Source organism: Miscanthus floridulus, chromosome 8, assembly GCF_019320115.1.
Source record: "Miscanthus floridulus cultivar M001 chromosome 8, ASM1932011v1, whole genome shotgun sequence".
Classification (NCBI taxonomy): Eukaryota; Viridiplantae; Streptophyta; class Magnoliopsida; order Poales; family Poaceae; genus Miscanthus; species Miscanthus floridulus.
Window position 1 is genome coordinate 83,716,012 of NC_089587.1, and position 12,081 is coordinate 83,728,092.

The following is a 12,081-nucleotide window of genomic DNA, read 5'->3' on the forward strand; positions in this document are numbered from 1 at the left end:
ACAAAGAAATTGTGACTTCAAAAAGAATCATCCTGCAAAAGTCGACAAGGCCGGTTTTTGCCATGTTTCCTAGCTTAAAACAAAAATGGCTAAGCCGGCCGGTTTGCCTAGTCTGAATCGAAAACTATGGAACAGGAATATGGAGCTATCTCCCAATTGACATCTCCATACACATGTTCATAGGGCATGATTGGTTCGCCGAGAAGACGCACCAAGCTCATAACAGCCAGCGCAGGCTCCCCTTTGCCGGCCTAGTTCCATCCACGGGCGTGAACCAAGCTGTTTGAGTCTCAGATACACGCACGAATTGCCGGTGGGTGGTAGCACGTCACCGATGGAGCTTGTCTCACTAGAATGGATTTCGTTTTATCTGGAACCTGGGCTCGTCGCGTCATTTTGAATTTGCCTAACCTGGCCAGCTACGCACATAGGCAACCCAACAATCACATCATGTATCCCATGGCCAGGCTCTTCCATACTCAAGAAACAAATCATGCCCGTGGGCTTGTATCTCACTACCAGTAAGTTTTTAATGTGACTAGTGGATAAATTTATTTTCTTACAGAAAAAACTAGTAAAAAAACATTTTATATCCTCCAACGTGGAAACCCTAGTCCTCTTCATGCACTCATCGTATCCGTCCACTACCTCCAAGGGCTCAAATCTTGGATGCACGTCCTTTCCAAATCATCACCCACATTCCCTCCAACCATCGATCCACACTCCCAACCTCCTCCTTTGCTTCCGAAATCCCCGCCTCCTTCCACATCGCCATCGACAGGTTGACAGTTAGAGCACTCGATTTTGTAATCATTATATTCTTTAAAAATTGCCCAAACAAGAGTTGAACATGTCACCTCTTGCAATCTGTTGACAACCAAAATTGGGTGAAGTTGAGGTGGCCAACACACACAATCAACACAAAAACTAATCTATTTTACTTCTCTTTGCCTTAATCTCTTCCAACCTCCATGCTATTGTTCATCGCTTGATCCGACGACCAAGGATGTTGCCCTAGACTTGTCGGCCGACTTAGGGCAACCTGGGGACATCCTAGCCCCGACGGGGTCCGTTTGGGCGAGAGTTTTGATGTTTCTTTGCTAGTTTGTCCGGAAATTAGTCTTTCTTCGTCAAGTAAGAACGATTAGTTATCCTTTGGTAGTTTGCTCGTAAACCTCTCTTCACCACATAAATGTGATCCTCGTTGCCCTAGGGCATTCTCGGGCTCAACCCAAGAAAACCGACTAGGCATTCTCCTTGAATCAACTAGGTCGGTTTCTGTAGAGTCGTGCCGCCTCGGTCTATTTGTGACCGGTGCGATCTTACACTTGTAGTGTGTAACTAATTTTTATGTCAACATAACCATTAGTTTCCTTTTTATACTCCTATAATCATCATACGTTTTTGGCAACAATACGAGTACAAACATGCATTTGTAAATATACGTGTTGCAAAAGAAATTACCTTTATTTGGAGCATCTATGCTGCCATCTACAGAAGCAAGATCATTGCTTCAAAAATTTTTTTAATTAAAAACCTTTTTGAGATTTTAGATTTTAACTCATATCAATTGAAAAGATAAAGTTGTTTTTAGATTAGAACTTTGCCACTAGCTAAATCCGAATTCCATCCGAATTTTCCACTCCCGCGTTCAGCTGCCGCCGGTCCGGCCCAAATAACATATCCCCCGAGGCCCCGCGTCAGTTACCCTAGCTGGCTAGCTCCTCCCACCTCAAAATTCCCCACGGCGGCGGCTGCTCTCTAGAGCGCCACATCCCACGTCACTGGACCCGGCCTTACGGTTGCGGCCGGCTCGTCCGCGCCCTCCTTTCCCTTTCCCCGAACTCTCTTACTCCTCCATCCACTCAGCTCTATCTATGGATTCATCCATATCTACTACGCACAGGCGCTTGCGCCACTGTGACTGCGGGAGACCGAGGGCCATCCACAGGTGGCGGTGGCAGATCCACGGCCGGCTACTATGGATCCACGGCCAGCGGCAACGGATCCATGACGAGCGACATCCCACCTGCCTCTCACTGCAGAAGACGTGGGGGCTGGCCGTGGTGTGTGTAGGACTCATGTTGCGCTGAAACCTCAGCAAGGTGAAGGCCCCCCTCTCTCTTCCTCCGTCATGTTCCTGTTTCTCTATTTCTGTATGCATTAGTTTCCCTTGCCACTTGTAACAGGTCGGATAAATCAGGTGCTGGTTTAATATTTATCCTTGCGGATCTAGAGGCAAGAGGGGTATTCTGCTTTCTCTCTGTTTGTATCAGTTTGCTATTTTATCGGGAATATAAGTGCATCTCTGTCAACAATGAGGCATGTTATTAATCCAGAAATGTGTAGCCGTTCACTGGTGCAGTGACGCCTTCTTGTCAACTTCAATAATTTTATTCTATCCTTGTTCCATCATCTTGTTACGGTGTGCAAGTGCAACTAAAAGAGATTAAATGTTGTGAGAGGATAGCAGCATTACTGTGCCTAAAACATTGTAACAGTAATATTTGGTCTCTAATATTTAGTAGCAATTCATTTCATATGGCCTTTTAGTACTAGAAAATATGTAGGGAATACTGATTATGTTTGCTCCGATTCAGATTTCACAGCACTGAACAATACTGAACATTGTCAGTGTCAGTGGTAGTATGCAATTTATAGTAGCACTAAGCAAATGAGATGTGGTAAATTGTCTACTTAAGGCCATATTGATGCCTACAAGAGTTCACCTCTTAATCGAGGCATATATGATTATTGATAAAATTTCACTGGTGTATCTTATTCATTTGTTCTTTCCTTAGCAAACTAGGTATTTTCTTTAAATAATTTACAAGAGCTGAGTCTACCTTCTATGTTACTTCTATCATAATTTACATGGAAATGTAAGGGGTAAGGATCTGTACCAAATTTCCCAACCTATTCCCTCAAATTTTCCCAACAGACCCCTAACTCCTACTTCTATGCCCCTAATTAAATATCCTGATACTTCCACTCTTTGTACCTTTGCTTCATTTGTCGGGTCCGTTGATATAATTATTGTCCATTGATACAGTAGGTACTCCAAAGGTTGAGAGACTTGCCTAGACCATATTTGCTAGCGCATTCTGTTGAAGGCACACACTTTACTGTGAGAAGTGTAACCTTCAGTTCCTCAGTTTGGGTTTGGGAGTTTCCAGAGTTGGGGAATAGATAGCTGGGTACCCTGAGCACTTGATCTTGTTTGCATGTACTAGATAGCTGGGAATAGATATTTATTTTTGCAATTTGTATCGTATCAAATGATAGAGGGTGTGCTGGTATTGGTACTGCAGGTCTGTAGGCTGATCATTATATTTGCATTATATTACAGTGACTGCATTTTCAAAACAAGGGAGCAAGAGCAATGTCAACCCCTGGCACATGTGGATCTCAAGCAGTGCAGCTCAAGGCGGTGCTGGTGCATCTCAAGAGGATGATGTTGCTGTTGGTGATAAAAGGAAACAACAACAAAACAGCAAGCTGAAATATGTTGTTTGGAAAGAACTATATGTTACTGAAATTCTATCATGTTTGCACATACTAGTCATGTTGAATGTTATATGCAGAGCCCGTTCAGTTACATCAAGTCAATATAGTAAATTTTAACCTGTTTCATGCATGCATATTATTCTGTTCCTGTCAATTATTGTTGCTTGAATTGTTGAATGGAGACATCTCATTTCTGAAATTGCAGCAGAGGCTGATGAAATTGCAGTAGAGGGCAACTGAGCCGACAGGCTGCATCTGCTTCTTCCATGGCTGCAGCATTTGGCGGTGGTTTCACGAGCACCTCTTCCTCAGTCGGATCATTGTAGGTCGTTCTGTCAAAGCTCTTCCCTCTTTATGTTTTTCCTTGTCAGAGTGCAATAGGTTCAGAATTCTTATCAGTGTCCTCAGTTGATTTGGACATAAATAAAACATTGTGCCAAGCCTTGACATTTATTTAATTTTTCTAAGATGTGGCTGGAGATGTGGGCTGCATTTCAAACAAAGGAATTGCTAAATCTCACCTGAGATTTATTTTGCACTATCCCTCCCGACAAAGCATTATTGGCTTTCACATGTCCATTATAGAACTGCATGAGGCATAGTTCTTTTTCTGGAGCCTGATTTTGGCAACATATACACAATGTATGTTTTAGCAACTGTATATGTGATTAGAAGTGCAAAACCAAACAATGACTGGTAGTCTGGATGAAGTTCCAGCATAGTTTAGAAACTAGTGATAACAATTAACTGAAATTACTAGATTTCTGTGTCCGCAGCTTGCTAGATTAACTGAAATGATTACTCCAGATACACTGAATTTTTTTTGTTGATTTTTGTGTCTGCAGCTTGCTGCTGCATCTTACCTTTGCCACTCAAATTTAATAGTATGCAAAATTATGTTTGCTAAGCCTACACTATTTATTTCTGACATTAGTTTGCAAATGATACTGTGTCATACCTGAGATGCCTAGTCCGTGTTTCTGTTATTTGGAAGATTCAGCGATACCTTATTGTGTGATGCCTACTTTGCAAGTGTTTCTGTTCATGCAGTCATTTGGAAGATTATGTGATGCCTACCGTGATCCAGATATGATTTATTTTCTGTACAGCTGTTGCATGCCCAGATTTCTGGGAACTTGCTGGAAAGCAAGTTGCTTATGTTAGATGCTTTATGTAGTTAATTATGTTCTTTAAAGTGATTTGAATAGAGCTGGGCTACTCGGTAAACGAGTGTCCAGTGATGTATGTTCTCATAACATGTTTTATTCATTTATCTCCAATGTCATACATATCTCTGAAATGCTAGAGTTCAACTGTCCATTGTTTTTTACCTCTCAACATGCTTTGTTAGGAATCATATTTGCATGATTAACATGGACTTGGATTTTTTGAGGAAGTAATCAGTACATGAATCTAACTGATACAGTTTTATTTCCAAAGTATCCATTTTACCTAATTCTTATTATACTTGAACTGGAACTGCTGTTGCTACTTGCTAAAGTTGAAAACACTAATTGTGTTCTTCAATTTAGGAAAACACCTTCTCCAAAATTGCAGAGAGAATTGAGTTGGAAGCTTCTGTGATTTCAAAAGAACAAGAAAGGCACATTCTTCATGAAACCTACAAGGAAACCACTGGATGCAGGAGCAGGAAAGGTCCTGGACATGGATACTTGGCAAAGTATCCGACCCGAAGCCAACTTATGAATGAACGAATTGAAGAGCAAGCTCGTGCATCTGCATTAGCAGCAGCAGCCCAACAGAAGAATAGTGAGATGCAAGCTGAGGTAGAGAAGTTAAAAGAAAACCTTACCGTTCAAGCCGCTGAGAGGGAGAGCGACAAGGAAAAATTCAGCAGCTGCAACATCAACTGGAGAGTACAAGTAGCAAGATTAGAGAAGAACTAAGGCAAGAGTTTTTTTCACTAATCAAACAACACAATCAAGCACCGTCTTTGGTAATAATACTACTTCTTAATTGTTACCAACATCATTGATTTTAGTAAAGCTTGATTGCTAATGTTTCTCCTTATAACTCCAATGCAAGAATGCTGCACCAACCACAACAGCCCCTCAGCCTGCAGAAAATATGGTTAGTGGAAATGAAGGTGCAGATTTAGCATAGGTATTATTTTTTGATAAATGCAAACCGCGATGTAATGGATACCTACATTTAATCTGACATAATGTGTGAATCTTTTTTTAAAATATGAAGGCTGGTACAAAATCTGCCCTGCCCACACATAATGAACCTGCTGTTGTTCTGACTCCCATCCAAGGATCAGAACATGTGCAACATGTAATATACTTCAAAATTATCACATGTAGTTGAACAGATTCTTAGAATTGCTAAGTGGTGATTGCTCCTTCAAATCTTCTGGTTTTTACAGACTGTACCAGACAGTGTATTGTTGAGCAAACAGAAGAGTATCCAATCTAGTCGCCTCACTCGCAGTGCCAACAGATCACTTTTCCTAAATGATAAAGATAGTAATGAGACAGTGACATTTATTACATCACAAACACTGAGGAATACTGCTGCAAATAAAAAGCTACAATGCAGAAAGAAAGGAGGAAAGGTATGAGCAATCAGGTGTCATTTTAAGTTGTCCAGATTATTAACATGAACTTTGTTCACTTATACATGTATGTTTGTTCACTTAACATGAGCAATCAGGAGTTCATGCCTTATGTGTTTATAGTTCGGCTTCAGTATCCATTCTGTTTGTTAAACCCAAAAATATTGTTGTCTATCATGTGTTGTCTATGTTTGATTCCAACTGTGTGATCAACTATATATATTACTAATGCATGTCATTTTGACTTTTTCAGGAAGATCAACCTTGAGGGAGTCTTGGCAAGTTGAAATGAATCAAATATTGTGCAACGAGAAAGATGTCATGTTGATCTGTGCTAAGAGACATGTATTTTTGTTTATGATTGTCTATTTGTAGCATAAGTTAGTGGTTTGTAATGCAGTTCAACTTTGCAATTACCTATTTGGAAATAGGAAGGCATTTGATTTTCTTACATTGTACAAACTATTGAATGCTTATGATCCAAGTTATTAATATGATTGCCTTTTTGTGCCATTGAATTTTGTAATTTTATGAATTTCTGTGCAATGAATTCGATGCAATAGTTTGTATTGCATCCAAGCTCATGTCGATGTGATAGTTTGTATTGCATCTAACCTCATGTCGATGCAATAGTTCGAATTGCATCGAATATAATGTCGATGCAATAGTTCCTATTGCATCGAACCAAAATGATGATGCAATAGAACCTCTTGCATCGAATCAAAATGGTGATGCAATATATTATATAGCATCAAACATAATATGGATGCAATATAGTCTATTGCATCGAACGATAGCCGTTGCAATAGATGCATTGCATCAACATGATTTGGATGCAATAAGCTATTGCATCTCTCAATTTTGATGCAAGAGACAACGGATGGATGATGCAATAGCTGATTCTCGCATCAACCACAAGTAACCGATGCGAAAGGCTATTGCATCAAGACCACTTGCATCGGCTGCCATCAAACGAGAAATTGATGCGAAACCAAACTATTGCATCTATTTTAGACCTATAACATCAAAAATTGACCGGTGCAACAGGGTCAAAATTTAGTAGTGATTTAGGACTGCTACTTAGGTTGAAGAAAGACCTCATCAAATGATGGTGGAACTCAGATTAGAGGTACCAAGATGTGGATCTGTAACTTCATAATCTTGAGAACGAACCCTTCTTAATCTATTGCAAGATCTCTCTAATCTCCCTCTCTTTTTCTTCTCTCTTTTGGAGGTTCTCTCCGGTGCTCTCAACACTACTAGGAATATCCACTTCTATGATGAATAGTTTTCATCACCGAAGGAGCCAAATTCATCATAATTTCAGTTTTATGACAAATTTATGATGAAAAACGGTTCGTCATAGAAGTCGCTCATATTTGAACATCCATGATGAATCCAAAAATATCGTCATAGAATTGTCTTGATCAGTGACAAAAAAACAGACCGTTATAGAACTGTTTTGGCATGCGTGGCAGGGAGCTGCCACGCTGGTGGGCGCTTTCGTTGGAGATGCTTTCCACGTGTACATGCTATAACCCATGTGTACATGATATAACCAGTTGTATTGGAGATAGTTCGGGTATGTGTCACCTTCTTATTGCACAACGTGGCCATCTCTGATTGTTGCACGTTTAAGATTCTTACTGGACCACGTGTCGGGTCCTTGTTGTTCCACATGTCAGTTTTCTACTGGCATACGTGTCGTGTTGCAGTTGGATCACGTGTCACTTCTTCATTGGACCATGTGTCATATTTTTATTGGTCCATGTGGCCATTTCTTATTCAACCACGGGTCACGACGCTATCCGTCCGTGTTTTGTATTTTTATTCGGCCATGTGCATGGCTTCATGACTTCCTTCCACGTGTCGTATTTTAATAGCCCACATGTCGTGTTCTGGCTATTTCACTTGTCGTGCATTGGTTCGTCCATGTGTTGTATTTTTATTTGATCACGTGGCCTATCCTGGTTCTACCGCATAGAGTACAATCAATTAGTCATAGAAGTAATTCGATATCGTCACTATTGCACAAATTGACTATATAACTATTTAGCCTAGTAATCAAACAACAATTAACATTTCACACGTCAGTAGTGAACCACTAATAGAGTATCATCACATCAAACCGGCATACGAGTCCATACATCAAACCGGCACATGAGTCCACACATCAAACCACAAATATTCACTGTATCAAGCCGTAGGAGTTGAAGATAGAGAGTTACCAGAAGAGCTAAAGCGCGTGCATAGCTCACGGAGATTGTTGTACTCCTCCTGTTACCGTTTCTTGTATTCCTCAAACTCCCTTTTAGTCTTTTTTGTCTTCCTCTTTAGTTCATCCACTTGATCGACGAGGGCAGCGGAACTTCCCTGTTTAGCAGCAAGCTGTTCCTGAAGCATTCTCTCTGCTGATGTCTTTGTTCTAGTGGAGCTTGTCTGGATACTAGCATTCTTCAAAAAAAAGGTTGTTGCCGCTTCCCTAGGAGGGGGCCTTGCCCTAGTAGATGTAGAGGACCTTGCAAACAACATCAGCACTAGTCATTGGTTGCTGCCCATCAGCAACAGGTTCCACTTGCATAGTTTCAATTGAAAATCCAAGAGATTAATTCATAACAAGTAATTCATAGGTCTTCCTCAGCCTACTGCTGATTGAGATTACATAAGCTTCATTAGATTTTAGTAGATTTCCATAACATTAGGCTCCTGCTACGTTTCCTACTTTTATGGCAATGGCTTCAGTAGATTTCAAGGGAAGCAAAAGAAGGTATTTACATCTACTGCTCTTGCAGCATCGCTTAGGCCCTTTTTGCTACTGGTATGGAAGTCCCTGAAGACTTCCACAGCATTAACATCTTCATCAGGTGGACCATTTTCTTCTTCAAGTCCTTGATCATGTTCTGCTGCCTTCCTCTTGTTCTCCTTCTGTTCACATTGCACATGAGTTTCAGTTTATATTTATACAAAAGCAAGAGTAACAATAAAACACAACGATCACTTACAAAATTTTTTAGCTAGACAACATAGGAGTGAGATCCTATAGCTTGGTAGTACTTCACTTTTGCACGATTTTGCTTGTTCTTCTCAGATATTTCCTATATAGCTTCATTTGTGTTAGATTGCAGCACAAGTAGACCATAGCAAGACTAGATAGGAAATCGATGGGTTCACATACTTTGTTCTTAGCACTAGACCAAATCTCGACAAGTTCACACCACTGTGCATTGTTCATGGATGAGACAGGAGAGGTCATATGGATCTAATCAGTAGGGACGCAATTGAAGTATTATTTCTTCAACCTGTAGCATGCCTACCGTACCGTAGACTGCATTACATTCTAGCAAGCTTCTTCTGTTGGTGGGTGAGCACCGCTAACGTGCAGCCTTCGCTGCACATAATAGTGTGAATGAAAAGTAAATCCGTTAATAATAGTGTGAATGAAAAGTAAATCCGTTAAAGTTGCTCAAAGCAGAGTTGAATGTCAAGAGGGGATACCCATACATACATTTAGCCTATCCACAAATCTTATGCAATGGATGGCACCGGTCCTCTCCCCCTTGTATTGTTTCCAATGCATCAAAATTGGGACTTCATGCCTAACTACTATACCTGCCTCTGAGGCAAACTTGTCAGCTTGCACTAGATCATATGGCCTTCTATTCCCCTTGGCAATAGAGATGCACATCCTTAATCCTCCTAGTGATTTGCTCATTTTGTCAAGCATAATTCCATGAGTTCAAGGCCTCGGCTTCCTCGCTCTTCCCAACAATGGTACTACATAGTTTTCATACATTCAGATTGTTAGAAAAGTTATATGGATATCAAATAGCTAGTGCAAATTGATTGATAGTCATCTGTATGGTAATACCAACCTTGGCAACTTTCATCGTTCTGCGGGTGGGGGGAGATGGGAGTTTGCTGAGAGGGCTCCTCTTCGGCATGGCTATCATCATCTGGCCATGAGGAGTCTCTCACAGGGCTAGGTTGGGTGCCATCCCGATAAATGTCTCCAGTCAATTCATGCACTTGAAATTGATCCCTGGGTATGTGTGTGAGTCATGATGGAGAATTATGTTCACCTACTGTTGCTACCTCCACCCTTTTGCCAGCGGTAGACCTCTGAGTACAAACTCCATGAGCAGCATGTTCTGGTGGTGTTGACCTCACTCGCTTGGAGGGCCTTCGCCTAGGACTCATGGCAGCGCTGCCTTTTGTCCTGCTGGCAGAGCCTCCTCTATGGCTTCTTTGACCCGGACACTAAAATTAGAGATACAAACTTAAGCAACAAGCATGTACAAATTCCATTGCTATCCAAATAGTAAAGCATTGCATGGCTACCTACACCCCCTCTCTCCCTCCAAACTAAATATAAGATAGAACAAGCACCTCAATAGATAGGGGCACTGGCTCATCTTCTAAATCTGAATTGGTTTCATCTGTATCATCAAATCCCTCAACTACCTCCCTAGTTTAGGGATATATTCCAAATCTTCACCGTGTCTACCCTTTGTGCTTGACAGTTTTTCCTTTGGAGACATAGGTTTTGGGCCCACATGTATTCCAAGTTCTTCCATCTTTCTATGATTCCTTGCGATTTGTGCATCCTGGTCTCGTTCATAAGCAATTAGTGGCTATTCATCTAGATTACAAAGGTATTTATTAACTAAAGCTTCTATGGAATGTCAACACAACAGAGCAAGAGTACGCAAATAAGCGCCTAACTAGTAACTACAGCTTATACAGAAGTCATTATTCCAATAAAGCACATGTCAGCTACACTCAACTATAGGAAATATGTAACCCCATTGCTATCTATATATCCTTGGTTCAGCCACTACAGTAGAACACACATCATAAAAGGAATTTGGGTACCTCTTCCTCCGTGTTCCTTGGCTTTGCTTTGTCATTGGCACTGATGTCTTGTCATCATGATCATGGAGCTGGTGCGGCCAGCGTTGACGAAGGGGTACCAAATCTAGCTCCGGCTAGGGATCAGATCTGATCGGTCGTGATAGGTGCTGAGCTTGGTAGGGGATCTAGATCCAGATCTAGCTTGTACTATCGTTGAGGTGGTCCTTTCGCCGTTAGCTGATCGACCTACTATCGATGAATCAAAGGGGATCCAGTTCTGGCTAGGGTTTGAAAATGTATGAGAGAGGGTGCGACTGGGGAGTGGAGAGGGAGTCGAGCTACTATTCTGATGGCGCCTAGGGTCTAGAGTGGGGTGGCATAGGGGGTGGTTGGAGAGTGGAGAGGGAGGCCATGTGACTAGGATTTAGAGCTGGAGGAGATACAGTGCGGCTAGAGAATGGAGATGGAGGCGAAGACGGTGACTCTTTGCGCTTTTATGTGACCATCACATTACAACAAATGCCCTTGTCTGAAATCGATGGCGTGGTGAACCTATTTTCCACGCTTAGGGCAAAAGAGAGACATCTAATTTTCGGTTCGTGTTGGCAGGACTGTTCGGCGTGGTGCGAAATCAAATTTATTCCATGTTTGAATAGGAAATGATTACGACAAAATGTTAGTTACCTAGTATCCGTCTTTTCATTTTTTTTCTCTTGTGCACTTGTTTTTATATCCGATCAGTTAGTTGTTGCCTTTTTGGTTTTTTATAATATAAATAAGCATAAAACTAAAAGAGGATGATAATAAACAATTAAAAGATCCATGAATTTGACACCTAAAAATTACCAAACAAAGAAAAAATAAACCTGCTCGCTGCAGCTTATTGCGCTGCAACTGGCGATTTTTTTTGTGTTTGACTGCATCTGCGGCTGTTTGAACTAAGGCTTATAATTAGGAAGCATGGGAAAGGCACGTCCAGGGATGGAAAACCCTCCAAAAAAACTAAAGTGGGTTATTCAAATGATATCCCCATGGATTTCCCACCCTGAAAAAAGTAGTCATGGATTCTAAGGTGCTTTGAGCTTCTAGAGAAGAGAAAAAAATTAAAGCATCCTCCTCCTCGCTAGCGCTCTTGCGATTCACTG

The 12,081-nt window shown here is 41.2% G+C and overlaps 1 pseudogene; it reads left to right on the forward strand.

The window, feature by feature from the left end:
* Window positions 1-1,708: 1,708 nt before the first annotated feature.
* Window positions 1,709-6,598, forward strand: LOC136472795 (uncharacterized; annotated as a pseudogene).
* Window positions 6,599-12,081: the final 5,483 nt, after the last annotated feature.